We start from the raw sequence: 22,554 nt of genomic DNA on the forward strand, positions 1-22,554 counted from the left end.
TGAGGGGTCTTTTTTTGAGGTGGGGGTATCTTCTAACAGTTCCCTCCAGCCTCATAAGATCTTAAGAATGATGGTTACAGCAGAGAGTGGCCATGTTTGCAACTCATCCCTGATCCATTAAGGGCCCCACAAACTGTGGTTGTCAGTCGTGGTTGTCATCATGGTGCTTTCTTGGCATTGAGTCCAGCCTGGTCGGAGGCAGCATGCCCTGCCTCTGACCTGTCCAGGCTCTGCACCCTCAGATAATGAACTGTGCTGTTACCTGTGATATGGTCCGTCCTAGTACTTCTAGTACTATTTTTGCTTTGTTTGTATTTCCAAATGTGAAGGTCTTTTTGTTTTTCCTTGATTGGAAAAAAAAGTGCATTTTGTATTGAGAAAAATTTGCATTTTTAAAAGTGTGTGTTTCTTGAACAAAAATGAGCATTTCCCTCTTAAGCTAAAGCATGACAATGCAGAGTTTTGGAGGGTTCACACATTTGCATACGTGTGTGTGCGTGCACATTTTCAGAAGCTCCAACTTGTGCCACTGTACACTTTCAAACATGAACCCAAGTTTGGGAAATTGTAGGGATGTCTGTCGCTGGAAAATCCAGCCATTTTGGGGCCTGCCAGAGTTCTGTGGTGTCCCCGATTCAGCTTGCATTTGTGAGCTGAGCCATGGGTTTCTTCCCAAAATTGCTATTTACACATTAAAAAATGTGTAAATAGCCATTTGTGCAAACCTGTCATTTATGCAATAGAGTTGGACAATCTCTCAGGAACGCAAGCTGAAGTCCAGTGGGAGAAAGCTGATGAAAGCTCAACGAACTCCACTCCCCAGACAGATTCCTCCAACATCCCTAGGAAATTGCGAACAATTCCTGAGAAAAGCATTCCTATCTGCGTTTGGGGTTGCACATGGAGCCTGTTTGCATTATTTGCTAGAAGGAATGAAATTCTCATACATCCCTATATGGAGAGTGAAAACAGGGGCTTTGTGGAGCAGAGAAGGTACATTGTGGGAGTTCCTGGGGACAATTTCCCAAAGGTGGGGTGAGACCCAAGGAAACCTTTTTGGCATCTTCTTTTTATAACAGAGATGCTAGAATGCTTCTCTGAAGCCAGGCTCAGAAAAGAACCTTGATGGACTGGAAAAGCCCAACTCAAAGGGGAGGTGAGCTTTAGAAGCTCCCAAATTTAGGGATGTATGAAAGTGACTTACCTTTCGGGAATATGTTGATGGTGGGGGGGAGGTGTTCCGTCCCTCCCCCCGTATTCCTGGCTGGGAGGGGAGGCACTCCGTTCCTCCCCCCGGAATCCTCGAATGGCTGACTGTGCTCCGCGGCAGCTCTGAGGAGCAGCCAGCCAGGCCCGGCCAGGCCAGGCCAGAGCCGTCCACAGCCAGATTTCCAGCCACGGAGGGCTCTGGGTAAAAACAAACAAACAAAAAAACCGCGTACGCAAATGGCGGCGGCTACGGCCACCACCATTTGCGTTCCTTCTTTTTGGCCATCTTAATCTACGTAAATATTTACGTAGACTATGACGGCAAAAATAAAGGGGAATGCAAATAGCGTAGCGGGCGCTATCTGCGTCCCTTTTTGATTCCCCGTTTTAGCCTACGTAAATCTTTATGTAGGCTAAAACGGTGAATCAAAAGGGGACGCAAATAGCATCCGCTACGCTATTTGCGTTCCCCTTTATTTTTGCTGTCATAGTCTACATAAATATTTACGTAGATTAAGACGGTAAAAAGAAGGAATGCAAATGGCGGCGGCCATAGCCGCCGCCATTTGCGTACACGGTGGTTGTTTTTTACCCACCCAGCCGTCATAGGCTATGTAAAGATTTATGTAGCCTATCACGTCTTTTTTTTTTTTTTACACAAGGCAAGCCTGGAAATGGCGGTGGCAGCAGCTGGTTGGAAGACTGTCCGCTGCCGCCGCTGCCACCGAAGCCACCGCCGCCCGGAAGATCCGCCCCAGGTGAGTCTCGTCCCAGGGGGGATCCGCGGGGGGCAGGGGGGTGGCAGGCCGTTCCGCTACGGTTTTCAGGGGGCCGAATGCACTGGCATTTGGTCTCACCGAGATCCGTGGTGGAATTCTCTGACATCCCTACCCAAATTCGTCTCCAGACTAGGGATGCTGGAGAAATGTAGGGGTGGATGAAAGTCCCTTACCTGTCCTTGAAGGACGTTCGCGGTGGGGGGGAGGCGCTTTGCTGCTCCCCCCACGAAGTTCAGGCTGGGGGGGGGAGGCTGCCCACCTCGCCCCGGCCGAAATTCAGGTCGGGGAGGAGGCTTCCCGCCTCGCCCGGCCGCGAACGCGAAAGTTAAAAAAACAAACAAAACAAAACGCCCCCTGATAGGCTACGTGACGATTAACGTAGCCTATCACGGCTAGATCTGCAAAGTCAGCCGTGATAGGCTACGTCAATCGTCATGTAGCCTATCATGGGTGACTTAAAAAAAAAAAAAGCGCATACGCTAATGGCGTCCCCCATAGGGAGCCGCCATTCGCGTTCCTTATTTGGTCGCTGTAGTCTATGTAAATCTTTACGTAGACTACAGCGACCAAATAAGGAACTGGAATGGCTCCCTATGGGGGCCGCCATTATCCGTAAGCCCTTTTTTTTTTTTTTTTAAGTCACCCGTGATAGGCTACGTGACGATTGATGTAGCCTATCACGGCTGACTTTGCAAATCTAGCCATGATAGGCTACGTTAATCGTCACGTAGCCTATCAAGGGGCGTTTTTTTTTTCTTTTATTGCAATGGCGGCGGCGGCAGCCGGCACCCGCTCGAACACCCGCCGAACCGCCGGCCGGACCTGCCGCCGGGAGGGACATTCGGTGAAGGTAAGTCCCATCCCGGGGGGTGTGCGGGGGGCGGGTGGTGCAGAGGATTTCTCCCCGAAACTTGTTCGGGGGGCCGAACACGTTGGCGCTCGGCCCCCCGAAGTTTCGGGGTGAAATTCTCCGCCAACCCTAGAGAAATGTGAGATGAACCAAAATGAGTTGAGATTTCTAAGAATCTGACCTGTGGAATCTACTGCGGAATGGATTCATTGGGCCTTGCGGAGTCCCTGGACGTTTGGATCTTTTTTTCTGTTTCTTTTTTTTTTTACTTTTCTGAAATGTATGCAAATTTATTCATAGGAAAATACACGTTTCTGCGGTGACTGGTAATATATGCAGGGAAAAGTTAACTGGAATGGGGGACAAAACACTAAATGGTACGTACTAACCTAAATTACGGAAATTGTTGTGAACTGTCTTATGGAATTATTTGTATATTTGTGCATAAAGAAAGAAAAATGAATCTATCTGTGAATGGATGCCAGAATCCATGAAACACACACGGGATGGATTTCACCAAATCCAAACACCTCTACTCCAGACTGGATTAAAATTTGAGCTGGAGAAGAATTGCCACATTTCCCTCTCAACCAACCCTCCCTGTCCCCTAAACATCATCTTCCTTCATTTTTCTGGCAGCAAGAGCAACAATGGGGAGAGGGGGGGCATATATCCCTACGTTCCTCCTCTCTCTACTTTGCCTTGACATGCTGGCCCTCATGATTAGGGGTGCATGAAAGTCACTTACCTGGTCTCGCAGCTTTTTGCGGTGGGGGGGGAGGCACTTGGCTGCTCTCCCCGCGAAGTTCAGGCGGGAGGGGAGGCTTCCCGCCTCGCCCGGCTGATATTCAGGCCGGGGGGGAGGCTTCCCGCCTCGCCCGGCTGAAATTCAGGCCGGGGAGGAGGCGCCTCGCCTCGCCCGGCCGCGAAATAAAAAGTTAAAAAAAAAATGCCCCCGTGATAGGCTACGTGACGATTAACGTAGCCTATCACGGCTAGATCTGCAAAGTCAGCCTTGATAGGCTACGTAAATCGCCATGTAGCCTATCACAGGTGACTTAAAAAAAAAAAAGCGCGTACGCAAATGGCGGCCCCCATAGGGAGCCACCATTCAAGTTCCTTATTTGGTCGCTGTAGTCTACGTAAATCTTTACGTAGACTACGGCGAAAATAAGGGCAACGCAAATAGCGTTGCCCTTATTTTCGCTGTAGTCTACGTAATCTTTACGTAGACTACAGCGACCAAATAAGGAACGGGAATGGCGGCTCCCTATGGGGGCCGCCATTATCCTCATGCGCTTTTTTTTTTTTTAAAGTCACTCGTGATAGGCTACGTGATGATTTTTTTCGTGGGCTACGTGGGCGTTTTTTTTTTCTTCTTTTATTGGAATGGCGGCGGCGGCAGCCGGTCGAAAGACCGGCTGCCGCTCCTGCCCCGGATGAAGACCCGACGAACCACCGGCTGGACCTGCCGCCGGGAGGGACATTCGGGAAAGGTAAGTCCCGTCCCGGGGGGTGTGTGGGGTGCGGGGGGGGTGCGGAGAATTTCTCCCCGAAACTTGTTCAGGGGGCCGAACATGTTGGCGCTCGGCCCCCCGAAGTTTCGGGGAGAAATTCTCCGCCATCCCTACTCATGATCTGTAGTCTTCCATGGGCTCCTGCACGGCGAGCCAGAGAGAATGCGTCCATCGCTATTTTATACTTTTAGTCAACATTTTTTAAGTTTTATTTGGCCACACCTTTCAGCATTGCTTTCCAGCTGCTTTTCATTTTAGTCCTTGATTTTAGCTTTTATGACCCTGTTTTTATTATCTTTTCCATAACAGCACTAGCTGTTCCTACTGTGAATTTGCACAGTGTTATTCTACGCTTTTTCTTTTCAGTCTTTCATTTAATTTCACACAACTTTAAACGTTAAACAACCTTGAGCATTCCCATTTATGTGCGTGTGTATTAATAGAGTGCTGTTGCCCACATGCCCTGGTTGTGGGACTCTGGGAAGGTGGACATGTATATATTCACATCACCCCCTTTTATTTCATCTAGACTTTAGCAGACAATGATGTGTGTGTGTGTGTGTGTGTGTGTTATAATGATGCCTTTCCAGTATAGATATATAAAAAGACATAATAAGTATATTTTGCATAATAATTACATAAGTTTCATTCTGAACAGTTATGTAATTTGCTGCTTAATAATACGCCCGACTCTTTGGTACCTAAAACAGCTCGGTTTTGCAATCTGATGTGTGGTTGTTTGCCTCCATCTGCTGGCCATTCTTAATACTGCAGCATGTAGGAACCACATAGAACTGAATGGGAAATATTGGCTACTGATTGTCAGGAACGATACATACCTGAAGAGTCCCCTGAACATCTCCAATGTTTCCAGAAGTTAGAATTGGACTAGTAGGAAGACCATCCTCAGCATGGGTTCAGGTCCTAGCATTGACATTCTATAGAATCTCTACACCACAGTACTATTCCCATCCCTTTCCATCACGCTTTCTACCCTGTTGTTACCCAGACTCACAGGATGAATAAAGACAAACAACGTGTGTGCATGCAAACACTTGGCAAGCCAATCGTTTGTGTTGTCTTACCATGTGGCAACTTGCAAGGGAAATTATTGCTGTTCTGCACCTGATCAGAAACCCAGGCCAGTGCTAAGATTATTCTCCCCACCTGGCAAGACAATACTGAAGCTCAGCTTGTAGATGATCAGGCCCTTCTCATGTGCCCATTGGTAAGGGCAGATAGGTGGGCAATTACACAAGAAAGAGCCTTTTCTGCAGTGGTCTCACACGTGTGGAATGACTTGCCATTGACTCCAGGCCCCATCATTCCAGGCTTTTAAGAAGGCCCTGAGAACTTACTTGTTTTCTCTGGGCTTCCCCTGATTAAGTTTTACCAGACTGTGCTGTATCTGCAAATTGTGTTATAGGTTCCATCCTATGCTGGCTGTTGTTTCTTGGAACATTCACCATTTTATTACTGCATCTGTATGTGTGTGTGTGTGTGTGCATGTGCGTGCGTGTAATGGATTGTATTGTTGCACATCATCTGGATGTGCCTGATTTTGTCTGATCTCGGAAACTAAGCAGGGTCAGCCCTGGCTAGTACTTCCTGCACTGAGCAGGGGGCTGGACTCGATGGTCTTGCAGGCCCCTTCCAACCCTATGAGGCTATGATCTGTGATCTTGGGATGCCTCCTGCCTTGAAAGGTGGCCTATAAACATTTTCAATAAAATAACAAAAATAGATAGATGGATAGAAAGACCAAGTCCTTATGAAGGCATTGTTCTAAGTTGTTGTTCTAGGTGGTTGTTTCTTGGAACATTAGCCATTTTATTACTGCATCAGTGTATGTCTATATCTCTCTATAAATTTATTATATGGATTGTCTTGTTGTACATCATCTTGAGATGTTGAACATCACAAGTTTGCAGCCCATTCCAGTTACATTACAGGGCTATCTGGGGAATGCTGGGAGTTTTGGGACTTTTTTCTGCCTAAACTTTCATAGGATTGTGCCTTAAGGCTCCCACTAACTTGGCTTGGAATTACCCTCAGGGCAGCATCAGGCATGGCTGGGATTAGTAGGAGGAGCTGTTTTCCTGTTTATTTGATAACATCCACATTTAGGGTAGGCACTGTGAGTCTCCCTCATGGGGAGGTGTGTGTGTGTGTGTGTTCTATTTATGTGTAGAAAATGCTTTCATACCTTCCAAAAGGAACCCCTTCCAGAAGAATGATATTTTTGTGTGTCCCTATAGTGTTGACAAGCATAATTAATTCCCTTAAGTATCTAAAAGGTTGGCCTCCTGTATTGTCTGGAGAAAGAGGGGTGGGGTGGCGGGATGAAGAAGAGCAGTGAATGTTCAGTAAATTAACTGTGACATGATATTGAATTAGGTTACAAAGATGGCAGGTGCTTTTTTTTGGGGGGGGGGTTGTAAACCAGATGGCATCCTTTTTTGTCAGTAGTATGGCTGACAGACAGAAATAGAATAATATCACTGCTCATTAATGTGTTCATCCTTTCCCCTTATGTTAAAGGATCCAACCACTTTTGTATGTAAAGAAGCTCATAGACAATGCTACATTTTTGGTAGTTATTAGAACATGGCTGGTAAATTGCAGGTCATAGTTTAGAAGGTTTCTCTATTGTTCTTTTATTTTTCCTTTAAAAAGTTAAATGCCCCTTACACACGGTCAGTATATCTCCATGTTCACACAGCGATGAGGTGCAGACATGACACTAAGCTGTGTTTCAGTGCTAGATGTACAAGCATCAGCCTCATGTCTCCCCCACCACCCCAATTCTGAGTCCTGGACCAGTCTGTCACTTTCACTGACTCCTGCATGTAGGGATGGACAAATCTGTCACTTTTGCTTTCTCCCAGTGTTTCAGCTTTCAAATCTTACATTTGGTTTGTCCTGAACTTTGATATTTTTATTTTTAAAAGTTTACTTGAAAATTTAGAAGCTTTTTTTGTGCATGTTTCTCTTAATATTTTTTTTCCAGATATCAACATTTTTTGCACACATTTTTCATTATATATGACACTAATGTTATTTACCCTAATATATACATTTCTGTATGCATTTTTTTTTTGGGGGGGGGACTCTGTTGCAAAACTGCACCAGGGGAGGAGGGTCCATAAACCTGGGGGATGATTCATGCTAAAACATAGTTTACTGTTCTGTCTGAATGAGGCCAATGCATATCTCTCATGTGTTTAGCAGCATTTCTTGTTCTGTTGGAGTAAGCTTGGTTCTTGTGATCTTTTGAGGTCCCTGTTAAATGTTTTTCACACGTGATTCTTATTTTCAAATTAAAAACAAAGCATACGTTTAAAGGCAATGGGTAAAACCCAATGTAAGCCCTAATTAGAGTAAACCCATTAAATGAATGAGACTTAAGTTGGCCATAACTAACTTGAGTCCCATTCATTTAAATGGGTCTACTCTAAGTAGGACTTCTGTTGGATTTTACCCATTATATACATATAAAAGTATCCATGTGATGTCAGTGGTTAACAACAACCCTGCAGTCCAGATTAAACTACTGTTCTGTTTTTAGTTTTTTAGTCAAGGTTCTCGGAGAGAGCATTTTTGGGATATCTAATAAGTTGTTTTCTTATTTATTTTGTAGGATACTAAAGTGGAGTGCAGCTCTTGTGTAGAAACAGAGGACAGAACAGTAAGTCCTTTGTTTTGATGTCATTTCCTTTTTCTGATACGTATTATTCTGAAAGGTTTAAAAATCTAACTGCTTCTTTCCTATCAACTTTACTTCTTGAATGTATAAGTTTCACTTTAACACAGCCTTTCCCAACTGGTGTCATGGTGTTTTGGACTACAACTTCTAGCATTCCTGACCACTGGCCATGCTGACTGAGGCTGGTGGGAGTTGAAGTCCCAAACATCTGGAGGGCACCAGGCTGGGGAAGGTTGGTTTAACATATATATTTTATGGATATTAGGGATTTTCTTTTTCTTAATACAGACTTCATTTTGTGTGTTGGATCTAAATTAAGAGGAGAATTCATACCACATTGCACTTTGCTTTTCATGTGGCTAGAACCTTGTTTGCTTTATAATGCTATGCCATATAATCATTGCACTGTTCTTCTATGGCCCAGGGTAAAAATAATGTTCACAATCTTCTAGCCATATGGATCCCCATGCTGTCTTACCTTTCCAGAGCTAACCATGATGCAGCATTGCCAAACACATACCTCGTGTTTGGAAAAAGATGGACACATTTCTTGTGCGCATCAACCTAATAGATCTCATCTGCAGTTACATGAACAGGACCTCTTGGCTTATTTTAGGACCCAGGGAGGCCCATAATAGGAGCAGTCAATCCTTCAAATAATCTGTTCCCAATAAATTTAGGCCTTTAAAGGTGATTACGATTATAATATGCATTGGTACCCAATCTGACCGTGGTTAGTTTAAAATCTACTTCTAAATTTGCTTGATCCAGTTGGGATAACCAGGGGACAGACTGCACCATGGTTAGTTCTGCCAGGGAGGAGAAGGAACATACAAGATGGGGAGGGGGAGAGAAAGAGGACTGTTCCAGACCATGGGATGCTCCATACCTGCTAACCTTGGTTAAGAAGATTGTAATATGCCAACTGGACCACATCCATGGGCCAACTCCACGTTTGAGGGAGACCTACACAAAATGGCCTCTGGTATCCCACTCCTACCTTGGGGAGGGGACAGCAGTTGTGATAGCAGCCACTCAGTTTTCCCACAATGCCCCAAATGTAGCACCATTTTTTTAAGCCATCAAAAACCTCTTCTAAAAATACTGTTTTATTTCCCTAAGTAGTCTTTGTGTATGAAACTCATGATCTGAGGGAGCAAAACTGTTGCTATTAAAAGTATGGTATATAAGCAGTAACATTTACATGAAGTTCAAACTTCTTTATTTTTGTTTCTGTATTTATTTTAAATTATGTTTATTCCACTCACTAAATAGTCGGTCTTTAAGGGCACGATCCTATGCATGTTTAGACAGCAAAAACTCCTACAACCAGTGGAAGCAGGTGGCTCTGATGGCAGTGGGGCAATGAATTCATTCCAGGTTTCAGTCAGAACCAGTCAGAACACTAAAGGAGCTATCCAAAGTGTGGAAGAACCTTGGATAGCTACTTTAGAGTCCTGACTAGTTCTGACTGAAACCCAGAGCAGATTCACCACCGCGCTGACATCGGAGCTACCAGCCTCCACTGCCTACAACTCCCAGCATTCCTGAGCCAGCATGGGTGGCTGAGGAATGCTGAGAGTTGTAGGACTTTTGTGCTGTCTATACATCCATAGGATTTTGACCTAAACGGCATCAAATGTTTCTTCCTTTGTGTATCTCTTTGTCTGAGATAGTAATTATACATCTAAAAGATTAAGTACTGTGCATCTGAATAAGGGGTAGGCAGCCTATGGGCCTTCAGATGTTTTGTCCTAGAACTCCCATCATGCCTCATGGATTCAAACAAGATTGGATTTCTGTGAATCCGACCTGCAAATTCCACAGTGGACCAATTTTTCCAAGTCATATGGATTCCACAGACTTGTGGACCATTTAAAAACAAAAAAATTGTGGGATTTGTGCCAATGCACACTTGTGCTAATGAGCTTTAGCTCAAATGCCCATTAGTGCAAATGTGCATTTGCAAATGAACAAGGTTTTCCTGCAATAAATCTGATTCCCTCAAAGAGTGGATGATGGAATGAAAGAATGGGTTTAACAAAATCCCTATCTAGGATTGATATCTAGATATCTCCGTATCTCAGATTGATGAGAATTGTAGGGCAAAACACCTGGCGGGTAGGGATGTAAGAACTTACCCTAGTTCAGTTTCTCTGGGCACTCGCCGAGGCATCGCCCCTGCTCACACCTCCTGAACCTGTGCTCGGGCTACCCATGAGTTCGGTGAGTTCCCTGGGCTCACTGCGAACCTGTTTGGTGAGAGCCGCCATTTTCGCACCTTTGATTCCCGCGCAAAACAGGGAGTTAATGCGCATATTCAAATATGTGCAGTTTGGAGCTGAGAAAGCTAAATAAGCACAATATTAGAGGGATTATACTTCTAATATTGCACTTATTTAGCTTTCCCAGCGCCGAACTGCACATATTTGAACATGCACATTTTTTAACTTCCTGTTTTGCGCAGAAATCAAAGGCGCGAAAATGGCGGCGCTCACCGAACAGGATCGCGCTGAGTACTGGGGAGCGCAAGCGGGCATGAGCGGGGGGCAAACAAGGATAGCGTCTCAGCAAGCGCAGTTCGGGGGTCGCAAGCGGGGGTTGCCTGACGAATTCCCGAACCCAGTTGGGAATTCGCAACATCCCTACTGGAGGGCCACAAGTTGCTGACCCCTCATCTAGAAGTTCAAGTGCTGTATTCAGATCAGATATCATCTGCCACACTTCAAGGAAATAGTATGTGTGATGCTTGCGGGCAATAGATAAGTTTTTGAACGCCACCTTAGGTAACGAATACTAATGGTGCCTTAAGACTGTGAATCAAGACCTCATAACGTCAGGTGTCTTAGCAGCAATTAAAAAAAGCGAAAACAAAACTTCTCATACCCCTGTAGTCCATAATGAATGACTATATTTTGACAAAGAGTTAAATATTTGCTTAATTGTGGTCATTGCGGGGAAAGGAAGGACACATTTCTGAACTTAACTGAAATTGGCTTCCTCCAGCCAACTTTCATATGTGAGTCCAGTTTAAGAATACAAATGGCAAACGCTGTGGCTGGACACAGAAAGTTGTTGTTTTTGTTTGTTTTGAGTTAAAGGTGGCATTCTGGTGACATTGTTTTTAATGCTCATTTCTTTTGTCTCTGATCAGAGGTTTTGCAGGGTAGCATTAAAAACCAAACACAGCAACTGTGCCAAAGCGATTTCCCCCAAATGACAGTAGAGTGTATGCTACACACAACTGTGCCTTTTATGCCACCTCCAATTTTCAAAGGGGGAGGGGAGACCTTTTTCTTCTTCTCCAGTCTTCGTCCCATCATCCTTTTCTTTAAAAAAAGCAGGATCCTTCTTCTTAAACTCTTTCTCTCACTCCCCTCTCCAATGTCAAAGCACCATCAGGAGAGATTTGTTTTTCAGTATGAGATAAGAAACAAAGACATGTAGTGTGTAATTCAGTTATTTCACTTTGCTGAAGAAGAAAAAAAACCCAAAGAGAGTGCAGGAGCATTTGTCAGCAGAAGGAAATTGCTTTCAAACTAAAAGCGACAAAATGGTCTTTTTTCCAAGATGGATTCAATATGCACAATTTGTTTCATGTGAAATTGGCATCTGACGTTTTCAAACCCAGCCTTATGGACTGTAGCTTGATGAACATGCAATGCAATAGCGCCTATGGACAGGAGGATGTTTGCAGCTAAACTGACACAGGAAGGGGATTGAATCAAGATTCTAACGCCGGTGAGTTAAATAAGAAGCTTTATGTTACGGCACAGTCCCAAGCTAAGTTCACTTTTAGAGGGCTCAAAATGTGCCAGAATGTTTCATTGACTCTTTTCAAAATTGTTTCTGAAATTGGTTTTGGTACTTTCTGCTGTATCCTTGATTGAAATTTTGATTAGATTGTGTGATGCTTTATGGGAGCAAAGGTGCCCCAGAGTTCACACAGGTAAAAGGAATACTATTTTGGCCTTGAAACCATGGTCCAACCAAAGTTAAGCACTTTTAAGTCTGTTTGATTTTAGTAGGAGAGACTTGAGTACATATGTAATGCTTCCACTGAAATAAATTATGCTTAAAAGTGATTAATTTGGGTCAGATTGTGACTAGGATTGTTTAGGATTGTTAAAAACTACATCCCATTGCTCCTAATAGACAGATGTTGATGATGTACCTCATTGATTATATTGAAGGATTGTCATCGGATTGTACTTCACAGTGTGTTCCTGGCTTACAAGCTTTTTCCAGTTCAATTTTGTAATTGTTTTCTTCAAATATCTCACTCTGCATAGAAGAAGGGGATCTTATTCAAAATTGTGGCACTGTTGGTTTGGATCCAAAGTTCCTGTGGTATTAGCACAAGGCACTTTTGTTGACTTCGTATTTGTTTGTTTATTGCTGAGCCCCCACCCCTACTCACCCACCCACATTAAAAAGCTACTCTCAAGGTCTCCTGACCTTTTGAACCATTTGTTTGTTTGTTTGTTTTATCCGGAGGGGGTGCAGATGTATGGGAATCAGCAACTCCCTCTTGCATGAGGACCCCAGTTATGGAACAAGCAACCTGGTTATAGAACAGTAATCTCAGAGAGGTTTGCCTGGCACCATCTTTAAGGGCGTTTTGGTGCCAGGTGAACACCTTTTTATTCACCTAGCCCTTTTAAATAATCTATGTCTCATAGTCTGGGCCTCTACAATTAAATCTGTGTTTTATTGTTTTATTTTTAAATAGGTGTATTGCTTGATTTCATATTTTTAAATGTTGTATCTGTTTTGTGAACCACCTGGTGAACATGCTGTATGTGACAGCTATGTAAAGATAGTGCTAGATAATAACGTGTAAAAGTTAACATAAGAAGAGTCCTGCTGGTTCTGTCCACAGGCCTCTCTAGTCCATTATTATCTAGTCAATTCCCCAGTACTGGCTAACCCAGAATTTAAGGGGAGGCATTGCTTGGGTTGCCCTTGAGTGGCGGAGCCTTCTCATTGGTGGCACCCTGACTGTGGAACTCCCTTCCAGGAGAGATTCAGCTGTCCCCCATGCTATTGTCATTCAGGCGCCAGTTAAAGATGTATTTATTTATACAGGCATTTGGGTTATATGCAAGTTTGTCGGTGTTGTAGTGATGGTTTTTATTGCATTTTATTGTGTATTTCTAATTTTAAAGGTATGATTTTAATGGTGTTCATGTTTTGTATTGTTTTTAAATGGGGTGTCAGCCATTCTGGGCTCTTTGTGAGGAAGGGTGGGATATAAATGTAAATAAATAAATAAAAATCTGCCACCATGTTTCCAGCAGTTGTAGAGAAGGATAATTTGATCGGGGGGGGGGGGGGTCTGCTACCATCTTTGTTTATCTTGCCTTCCTTAGAGTTTGACCTCTGTGGTTACTTAGCACCTGGCCAGATGGATGGAAACATTTGTTTGTTCTGTAAATTATATGTACAATTGCATCATGAAATACTCCATTGACTTGATGGCTAGTTTTCTGCCTATAGTGGTATAAAGGTTTCAAATGGTGCATTCACCTAGGGTACTATATAGGGGTGGCTATATATTGCAAAATTCTTTCCACTTTTAGTAATGTTTTACATAATTATATATAAGGTCCTAATTATCTTCTTAAAATCACTGTGTGTGTGTGTGTGTGTGTGTGTGTGTAGACCAGCAGAGCATTGCCTTGATTTATGCCCATTCACTGTGCCTCCTGGATAACTGGGATTAATGGAAATGGAAGCATTAAATTCCTGCATTGAGCAGGGGGTTGGACTCAGTGGTCTTATAGGCCCCTTCCAACCCTACTATTCTATGATTCTGTGAAGTTGAAACTAGGGTTAGAAACCCTTATGTTATCTGCCATAATGTAGTTACGAGTATTGACAAGAAAGGAAGAAGAAGCCAACAGCCCATTTGAGGGAAAGGTACTCTCAGCCTACTGTAGCAGAGAAATGCATAACAGAGCTTTTGTGCAATAGCCTCAGCAGGGCCTATTGTTAGTGGCCCAACAGCTAGAAGAACAGGTACCGATTTCGTGTTACCAAATCCATCAGTTTCAGTAGACGCAGGAAGGCTTGGTGAAAAACTGTGGTCCTCCTAGTTGCGGGAAATGGATTCCATCTGGAGTGCTCCTGAAATTAGACGAGTTACACATCTGGTAGAAGGGAAATGTGGATGGGGTACCAATAAGGTACACATGAAATAGACATTACCCTGTATTGTATTATCAGCATAGACACCTCAAGTTAAGGCTGATTTTCCTGTTTTGTTCATTGGATCGGAGCAGCGGTTCCAAGAACTGTAACCAACTTTGTCATGTTTAGTTTGTTCATGATATACATTTCTAGGGAGGAGTGTGGTAAAATAGATGGAGATAGAAGTACTGTGGTGTGTGGGGAGTTCAGTGAAGGGACAATCTGCCTCCCAGGTCTTGGTGGAAAAAAAAGACCCCTTGTTGCTGCTCTTGCTGTTAAGACTGCTGTTTAACAAGGCTGTTGGTGTGACTGTGGCCACAAGTGTGTGTGTGTGTGTAATCCTAACATAAACAATCCTAAAATAATCCTGAATATTGCTCATTCTTTCATCCCTAGTCCCAATCATCTCCCATCCCTATTTTACCTTAGAATGGTTCTTTCCTTTCCATGTTAGCCAGGAACAAGAATGGGGCAACCTTCTTTCATCAGAAGATGCGTCTGTCCTTGGTGGAAGCCAGACCAACCTCTAGATCTATATTACAACAGTATGCTTAGCTTACTGAAGCAGAGAAAGAATACTCAGCCCCACTTGACTAGTGGTGGTCATCAGGAATGAACAAGAAATCCTCAGGAGGGCTTGGCTACTTATTTTTTTAATTCTATTTTTCTTTTCTTGAGAATGTTTGGGGGCAGCCTCGTTCAGCGGTATTGGGGTGGGGGAGGTGGCCACCATGAAATAATAGTGGTTCCCACTATTGGGAAAGAAAATGGTAGGTGGACCGCAGAGAGGGAAGCTCTGTTGTTGTCACCACCATTGTCCAAGGGCTGTCTCAGACCTAATTTTCTGTCAACACAGACTGTTAAGCAGTGGAGGCCGTTGGCTCTGATTTGGGTGGGGCAGTAAATACATTCTGGGTTTCAGTCAGAGCCAGCCAGAACTCTAAAGGAGCTATCCAAGGTGCTGCAACTATTTTGGGGCTTTACAGCACCACCAAAATTACAGCCACCAGCATCCATTGCTGTTAAGGTTTTTTCTAGCTATATGGAGGTCATTAATAATGGAAGGGCCAGCATCAAAGTTGGTTGGGTCAAAAGCTGCAACTAACACTAAGGGCTCCTTCACACGGAGCTTTTATCCTCCAATAGAGATTGCTCCTTCACGGAAGTTTGTGGGCTCTTTACATGATGGCATGAACCTCCAAGGCGCCCTTTGTTCCATTTTTTTAAAGAGTTCACAGATAATGAACTATCAAATTACTCCTCTGTGTTCCGCTTGAGTTCCCTCTGTCAAAAGAGTTAAAGCGGGAAGAAGAGGAGCGAGATCAATGAAAGATAATGGAAGACTCAGATATGGGGAGAACGAGGGAGAAGCGGGTGGGGGAAAATGAAGTGGGTGAAAAAGGAAGTTGTTGTAATCCTGCATTTAAAACAGAAGCAGAAAGCCCCATTTTAAATGCAAGATTTTAGGCTGGTGTAGAGAGAGCCACTGACTGATTCCATGATCCTGACTGGCCAAAGTCAAAAGGAAACACACACACACACACAGTTCATTCCAATGTGCCTTTTTGTGGGGCAGGGAGGATGAGAAGTTTTCCCCATTGAGGCAGGGGATGAAATAGTACTAATGAACCCCATTGTGACTCGAAGGCAATTGTGGCTCTATGGATTCTAAATCTTAACCACGTTATTTTCTAAAGGCTTTAGTACAAGGTCAGGAAGCTACCTTCAATACCAGTCCAGAGCAGAAATGTTAGAAGAAGAACACCCCCTCTTCCTTTTCTTTCCAAAAATAATCTACATTCCTTGATGTCCATTCTCTTTGTGCTTTACTATAAAAAATGTCGTCTTCCGTTGCAGCTTAGGGCTGGTAGATCGCTCTAAAATGATATAACAACATGTGCCTAGACACTCAAGAAAGACTGCTGAACTGTGAAGGAGTGGGTACTACTGGGTAGCTTGAAAAGAGCACATTAATACAGTGTGTGCGTGTGTGTGTGTGTGTGTGTGTGTGTGGAGGGGGGAACAAACCCAGAGTATATCCTCCTGGGTGATACCTTCAAGAGAGACACTTATTGGGGAATAAATAGCTAGCCAGGGGGCTGGTGGCAGTTCATTGCCTGTGTGGAACATCCAGTGGTGCAGTGATAAATGTTCCTTATGGCAGCAGGTACTTCTTATGACGGTCCCCACAGCATTGCCCCCCTGGGAGAGCCCCAAAATTCAGGCAACTGTGTTGATCCATATCAACAAACCAGTTCTAGCAGCTTTCATCTCCACCGGGAACAGGCCTTTAATAAGCAAATGGGTCTTAACTGCACCACACTTTAAGAAGGATGCAGACAAGCTGGAGAGGGTTCAGAGGAGGGCAGCAAAGATGATCAGGGGACTGGAAACAAAGCCCTGTGAGGAGAGGCTGAAAGAACTGGGCATGTTTAGCCTTGAGAAGACTGAGGGGAGACAGGATAGCGCTCTTCAAGTACTTGAAAGGTTGTCACAGAGAAGGCCAGGATCTCTTCTTGATCATCCCAGAGTGCAGGACACGGAATAATGGGCTCAAGTGACAGGAAGCCAGATTCCGGCTGAACATCAGGAAAAACTTCCTGACTGTAAGAGCAATACGACAATGGAACCAATTCCCTGGGGAGGCGGTGGGCTCTCCCACACTGGAGGCATTCAAGATGAGGCTGGACAGCCATCTGTCAGGGATGCTCTGACTTGGATTCCTGCATTGAGCAGGGGGTTGGACTCGATGGTCTTATAGGCCCCTTCCAGCCCTACTATTCTATGATTCTATAACTGCCCATTCAAGACAAGCCACCCCAAAATGTGTTGCATTACAATAGGGAACAATATATTGTTGCTGGGAAAATGCATTTCCCCACTTACAGTTGGAGCTGCAACTTAGCTTGGAGAGAACAGGGAAGTCTAAGGGAGTGGGAGAGGTCCCTGCTAATCAAAAAGTCCCAACACTTCACCCCTATGAGACCTGGCTCCACTACAACAGCGGGTTTGTCGCAGTAGAGGGGATTTTGATGAGACCCTGTATAGAAAGGAATGCTCAACCCAGTTCAAGTGAACAGGTTCATGAAACATGGGTTATCGTCTCATGACCGACAGCCATAACCCTATTGGGTAAAATGATCTGGAGGCTGCACTTGGAATTCTCAACATTCTTCTGGATAAAAGCTCACCACCTATAATGCAATGGATTGAAGACTTAACAATGCTAGCAACATTTGAAAGAGTTATATATAGGCGTAACTTGCAAATGGACTTATATTTGGATATCTGGTCTACTTTTACTGGAGTTTACGTGTAAGCTATTATTTTTCTCTTCCCCCCCCCCCCGAATATTGCAATATTTGAAACTGAAGATCTTAGAATATGTTGTTATATTTTTTATTGGTTTTGTTATGTCTTTTGTTTGTTTTGTTTTGTTAAAACTCACAAAAAATGAAAACAACAGCAACAACATTCTTCTGGGGGGGGGGACAAATTTTGGGACCATTGCAAGCTTCACATCAGGTGCACATTCGATGTATAAATTAGTACCTTTGCAACATGTTCAGTGTGACTGAGGTTTGATATGCTTTGATCTCCTGCCCATTTGTTTGATTAAGGCCCTCTTCGCCTTTGTTAAGTCATCCTGGCTGGCATCTACATTGACATTATCAGCAGTGTTCCCTGAAGGCAACCACAAAGTTGATGGCTAACGGGCAGACAAGTGGCCTTAGCTTTGTAGTTCAAGGTTGTTCATGCTCCATTTCCCTGTTCTCCAGCACAGGGAGTGGTGGTGGTGTGGTGGTTTGCAGACAGAATCCTTTTGAGTTACATCTTGACAGAGACAATCGTGCACATGTTATTGTGGGGTTGGCCAGATCAAAAGGTTTTATCCTGCATAGCGCAGAGCTGCTAATGCTATAGGTCAGCAAAGTTAGAACTTCTCCGCCTTTGCACTGTAATGTTTCATAACTTGGCGTGATCTTCTTGGGGATATAATATGCACGGTTAAAGTTGTGGCTTCTCTGCCAACAGGGATGGATTTTCATAGGGCTGTCTGTTGAAAGAGTCTTGCAGCACTTTCCAGAGGTTACTTAAAAACACCAGTGGGGAAGGCAAATGGCATATTTATAATAGCCAAGATACAGATGGGCAGAGAGGATGGGACAATTTGACCAAGATTGTACATTCTGCCCATGACAGGCAATGAGTCGCACAAACCCAGCTGCTGATGCCAGCTGCTCTTTTTCTAAATGTTGATCATAGGACAGAAAAAAATGCCATGCAGTCCAATCTTCTAGCCTTCCCACTAAGTCAGATGCTAATGGATATGATATAATAGCAGTGACTTACTTTGCAGGTGACCTGTGAGCAGTGCTGTAGTGGTAAGTCTTGAAGTGCAGGCACTCATCATGACCGTCTCTGTAGCCATGCCCTATGGGGAGTCCAAATATGCAGGCAGCCTCATTGATCCATATCAACAACCCAGTTCTAGCAGTTTTCATCTCCATCGGGAGCAGGTGGTCTGTAAAGCCGTTGGGTCTTAACTGCCCGTTCCAGACCAAGTCTGCCCATTCCAGACCCCAAATACTTCGCATTTCAACAGCGGTAGCTCACAATAAGATACTGTTGCTGTGATCCCTGATGCTGTTTCACCCCTGGTTGGGAGGATTTGTAGTGGCTCCAGTGGAGAATCTCACCTAGGAGTTTGTCTGGTTGTCAGGAAAGAGCCTGAGAGTGCAGCTCTCAGAAGAAGGTGGCCATCCTACCAGGCAGAGTAGTGATTTGAACTAACATGGGAGAAGAGAGAGGACAGAGATGGGTTACAACGTTTATATGATGTGTGATGGATGACGTTAAATGGCAATAGAAATACTCAGAGAAGAGAATGAGTAATGGTGGGAACAATTTGACTACTGAGGACAATGCTGAAGAGTGCTGGGCTGGCAATTTCTTTCTTGGTCAGGAGGAACAGGTGTTAGTGATGGGTGAGGACTGATGCACATTGATTTGCGATGCCATACAATTTGTCCTCTTCTGACGAACTTCCCTGGCCATCTCTGTCTCTCACATAGAATTCCACATGTCACTGAACATGTCACCATGCAAATGAGAGCCACGTTGTTAGACTGTATTAGTTAAATTGAAGAAATTGTGGTCTGTGACCTGATATGTGTATTCTTGCCTGTGTATTTTAACTTGAATGGGTCTAAACAACCATAATAAAGAGTATTTGATTTGGGGTGTGGACAGATGGACAGACCTGCCTAGGCTTGCCTCAGTACTCATCAGGAGTAACTGGCTTCATTTACTAGAATGAAGATGAAAAATTTAGGGCTGACGATCCGGATGTTGTCTTTGCTGTTGTTCTTTGACACATTCTCAACACTTCCCAAACAAAAGGATGTTTGGAGGAATTCTCCCTCTCCTCTCATGCCTTCAGTCCTGGATTATCTGGCTTTCCTACCATTGGCAGCAACATCATCATCTACTTCAGGGCTGTACAACCTCAGGCCTGGGAGGGAAATCCAGCCCTCCCCACATTTTCAGTCACTTTCTTAAGGGTGCAATCCTATGGGGACAGTCAGCCACCTCCTAACTCGGAGGTGGATGACTACCCAATGCAGGGAGGGCAGAGCATGGAGGGGATCTTCTCCTTCACCTTCTGGCCTCCCGGCATTTGTGGCTAGATGGATGATTTCAGCTGTCTAACCGGAGCACCTATGCCGGACAATGCATAGTAAACATTGTAATGGTGTTCCTGCTGTCTCCTCCCCTCCTCACCCCTGGGAATGCCCCCTTTTCACCAGCTCCACACTGCTCTTACGAGCGCAGAACCTGGGCCAAACCACACTGCCTACAAGGCAGCGGGGGAAGGGACAGGGAGTCGGGTTTCTTGGAATCGAGCTTGGAGCCCTAGCTCTGAGCTCAGTTCCCAGAAACTGAGAAGTCCCATCACCACTGTCTAGTGTCCATAGGATTGTGCCCTAAGTTACAAATAATGTGGAGTGCCACTTTCTTCACATTTCCAGGTGGTCTTGAGAAATTCTAACAGAAGACCTTCAGGGATCGTGGAGCGGGGTGTTGTCATTTCAGTGGTGGGCAGGGCTAAAGTCAAAAGGGGAAGCCCCCAATACCAAAAATAATAGTGTATTTTAGCTTAAAGTTTACAATGGTGGGGGAGGATGTGCAAAAGCCAGGAAAAATGGCTGAAAAGTGGGTGTGGGCCACAGGAAGTATGTGGTCATGGGGGCGACCCCAGAATTCTGGATTGGGACCACAGGAGGGTCAGATTTGCCCCCAGGCCTAAGGTTCTGCATGCCTTGTCTAGGGCTTTATAGGTACCTAAGATCCAGCAATTCATGGAACGAGAATTGCCAGTTGTACAAGCTGGGTTTAGAAAAGGCAGAGGAACTAGAGACCAAATTGCCAATATCTGCTGGATTATGGAGAAAGCCAGGGAGTTTCAGAAAAACATCTATTTCTGTTTTATTGATTATTCTAAAGCCTTTGACTGTGTGGATCATAACAAACTGTGGCAAGTTCTTGGTGGGATGGGGATACCAAGTCATCTTGTCTGCCTCCTGAGGAATCTGTATAATGACCAAGTAGCAACGGTAAGAACAGACCACGGAACAATGGACTGGTTTAAGATTGGGAAAGGAGTACGGCAGGGTTGTATACTCTCACCCTACCTATTCAACCTGTATGCAGAACACATCATGCGACGTGCTGGGCTTGATGAAGCCAAGGCTGGAGTTAAAATCGCTGGAAGAAGCATTAACAATCTCCGATATGCAGATGATACCACTTTGATGGCTGAAAGCGAGGAGGAGCTGAGGAACCTCATGACGAAGGTGAAAGAAGAAAGTGCAAAAGCTGGGTTGCAGTTAAACCTCAAAAAAACCAAGATTATGGCAACCAGCTTGATTGATCACTGGCAAATAGAGGGAGAAAACGTGGAGGCAGTGACAGACTTTGTCTTTCTAGGTGCAAAGATCACTGCAGACGCTGACTGCAGCCAGGAAATCAGAAGACGTTTACTTCTTGGGAGGACAGCAATGACAAATCTGGATAAAATAGTGAAGAGAAGAGACATCACACTGACAACAAAGGTCCACATAGTGAAAGCAATGGTATTCCCCGTCGTAACCTATGGCTGCGAGAGCTGGACCATAAGGAAGGCTGAGCGAAGGAAGATAGATGCATTTCAACTGTGGTGCTGGAGGAAAATTCTGAGAGTGCCTTGGACTGCAAGAAGATCAAACCAGTCCATGCTCCAGGAAATAAAGCCAGACTGCTCGCTTGAGGGAATGATATGAAAGGCAAAACTGAAGTACTTTGGCCACATAATGAGAAGACAGGATTCCCTGGAGAAGATGCTGATGCTAGGGAAAGTGGAAGGCAAAAGGAAGAGGGGCCGCCCAAGGGCAAGATGGATGGATGATATTCTGGAGGTGATGGACTCGACCTTGGGGGAGCTGGGGGTGGTGACGGCCGGCAGAAAGCTTTGGCGTGGGCTGGTCCATGAAGTCACAAAGAGTTGGAAGCGAATGAGCGAATAAACAACAACAACAAGAACCAGCACATTGAATTGGACTCAGAAACCAACTGGGAGTCAGTGTTATTGATATAAGATTGGTACCATATGGTCTACAAAGCACACACCAAAAAACAGTCTGGCGGATGCCTTTCTCACCAGCTGTGGTTTCTGTGCACTCTTCAAGGGCAGCCCCATGCAGAGTGCCTTTCAGTCATCTAAATGAGAAGTGAACATGATATGGATCACTGTGGTCAGACTGCCAAGGGGAGAATGTGTACAACTGTGAATGCTAGCTGTAGCAACGAAAGGAACTATGGGAACTACATGCCTCCCAGTGCCCGTGGATTCTGTGGCAAAAGTGTATAACAATATTGGGGGCGGGGCCTCAGTCCATAATGCAGCGCATTGAGGAGCCCCTCCCTTTGCCTCTGATAAGTTTCACGGGATGGGGGAAAGGATGCAGAGCCTCCAGGTTTTCTACAGCAGGGGCTAAGCGGCCTGGACCTTGTGTGGTGCCTGTGTGATCGTGGGGCCTAGAAGCCCAAACTGGAGCTCTTACCATTTTTCTCAGGTAGGGATGTATGAGAATTTTGTTACTGTTCACAACCTCTAATATGAGCAGGAAGGCAATTCTCCTCCACCTCCACCTTCTTCTTTTTCTTTGCCATTTCCTGAACTTGCATTCGCATTTGAAAGTGCACACTTGCAAATATACCAGCCCGGGGCCTAAGATCATTTTCAGTGGTCCTTCTCTGGGA

At 44.6% G+C, this 22,554-nt stretch overlaps 1 long non-coding RNA gene across 3 annotated transcripts in view; it reads left to right on the plus strand.

Moving 5' to 3' along the window:
- Positions 1-22,554, plus strand: part of LOC146336750 (uncharacterized) — a 510,408-nt gene that overhangs the window by 85,507 nt on the left and 402,347 nt on the right. Inside the window, exons 1-3 of one of the 3 annotated variants that reach the window (XR_014785599.1) lie at positions 1,885-1,967; positions 3,139-3,215; positions 7,996-9,408. This is a non-coding gene — a long non-coding RNA (uncharacterized LOC146336750). Of the gene's footprint in view, positions 1-1,884; positions 1,968-3,138; positions 3,216-7,995; positions 9,409-22,554 lie in introns of those variants that run through there. The other 2 variants (XR_014785598.1, XR_014785597.1) reach the window with 2 other exon arrangements.

The sequence above is a fragment of the Heloderma suspectum genome, chromosome 12 (genome assembly GCF_057233095.1).
Source record: "Heloderma suspectum isolate Gila_16-S chromosome 12, 16-S_ref, whole genome shotgun sequence".
In the NCBI taxonomy this organism is placed as follows: Eukaryota; Metazoa; Chordata; class Lepidosauria; order Squamata; family Helodermatidae; genus Heloderma; species Heloderma suspectum.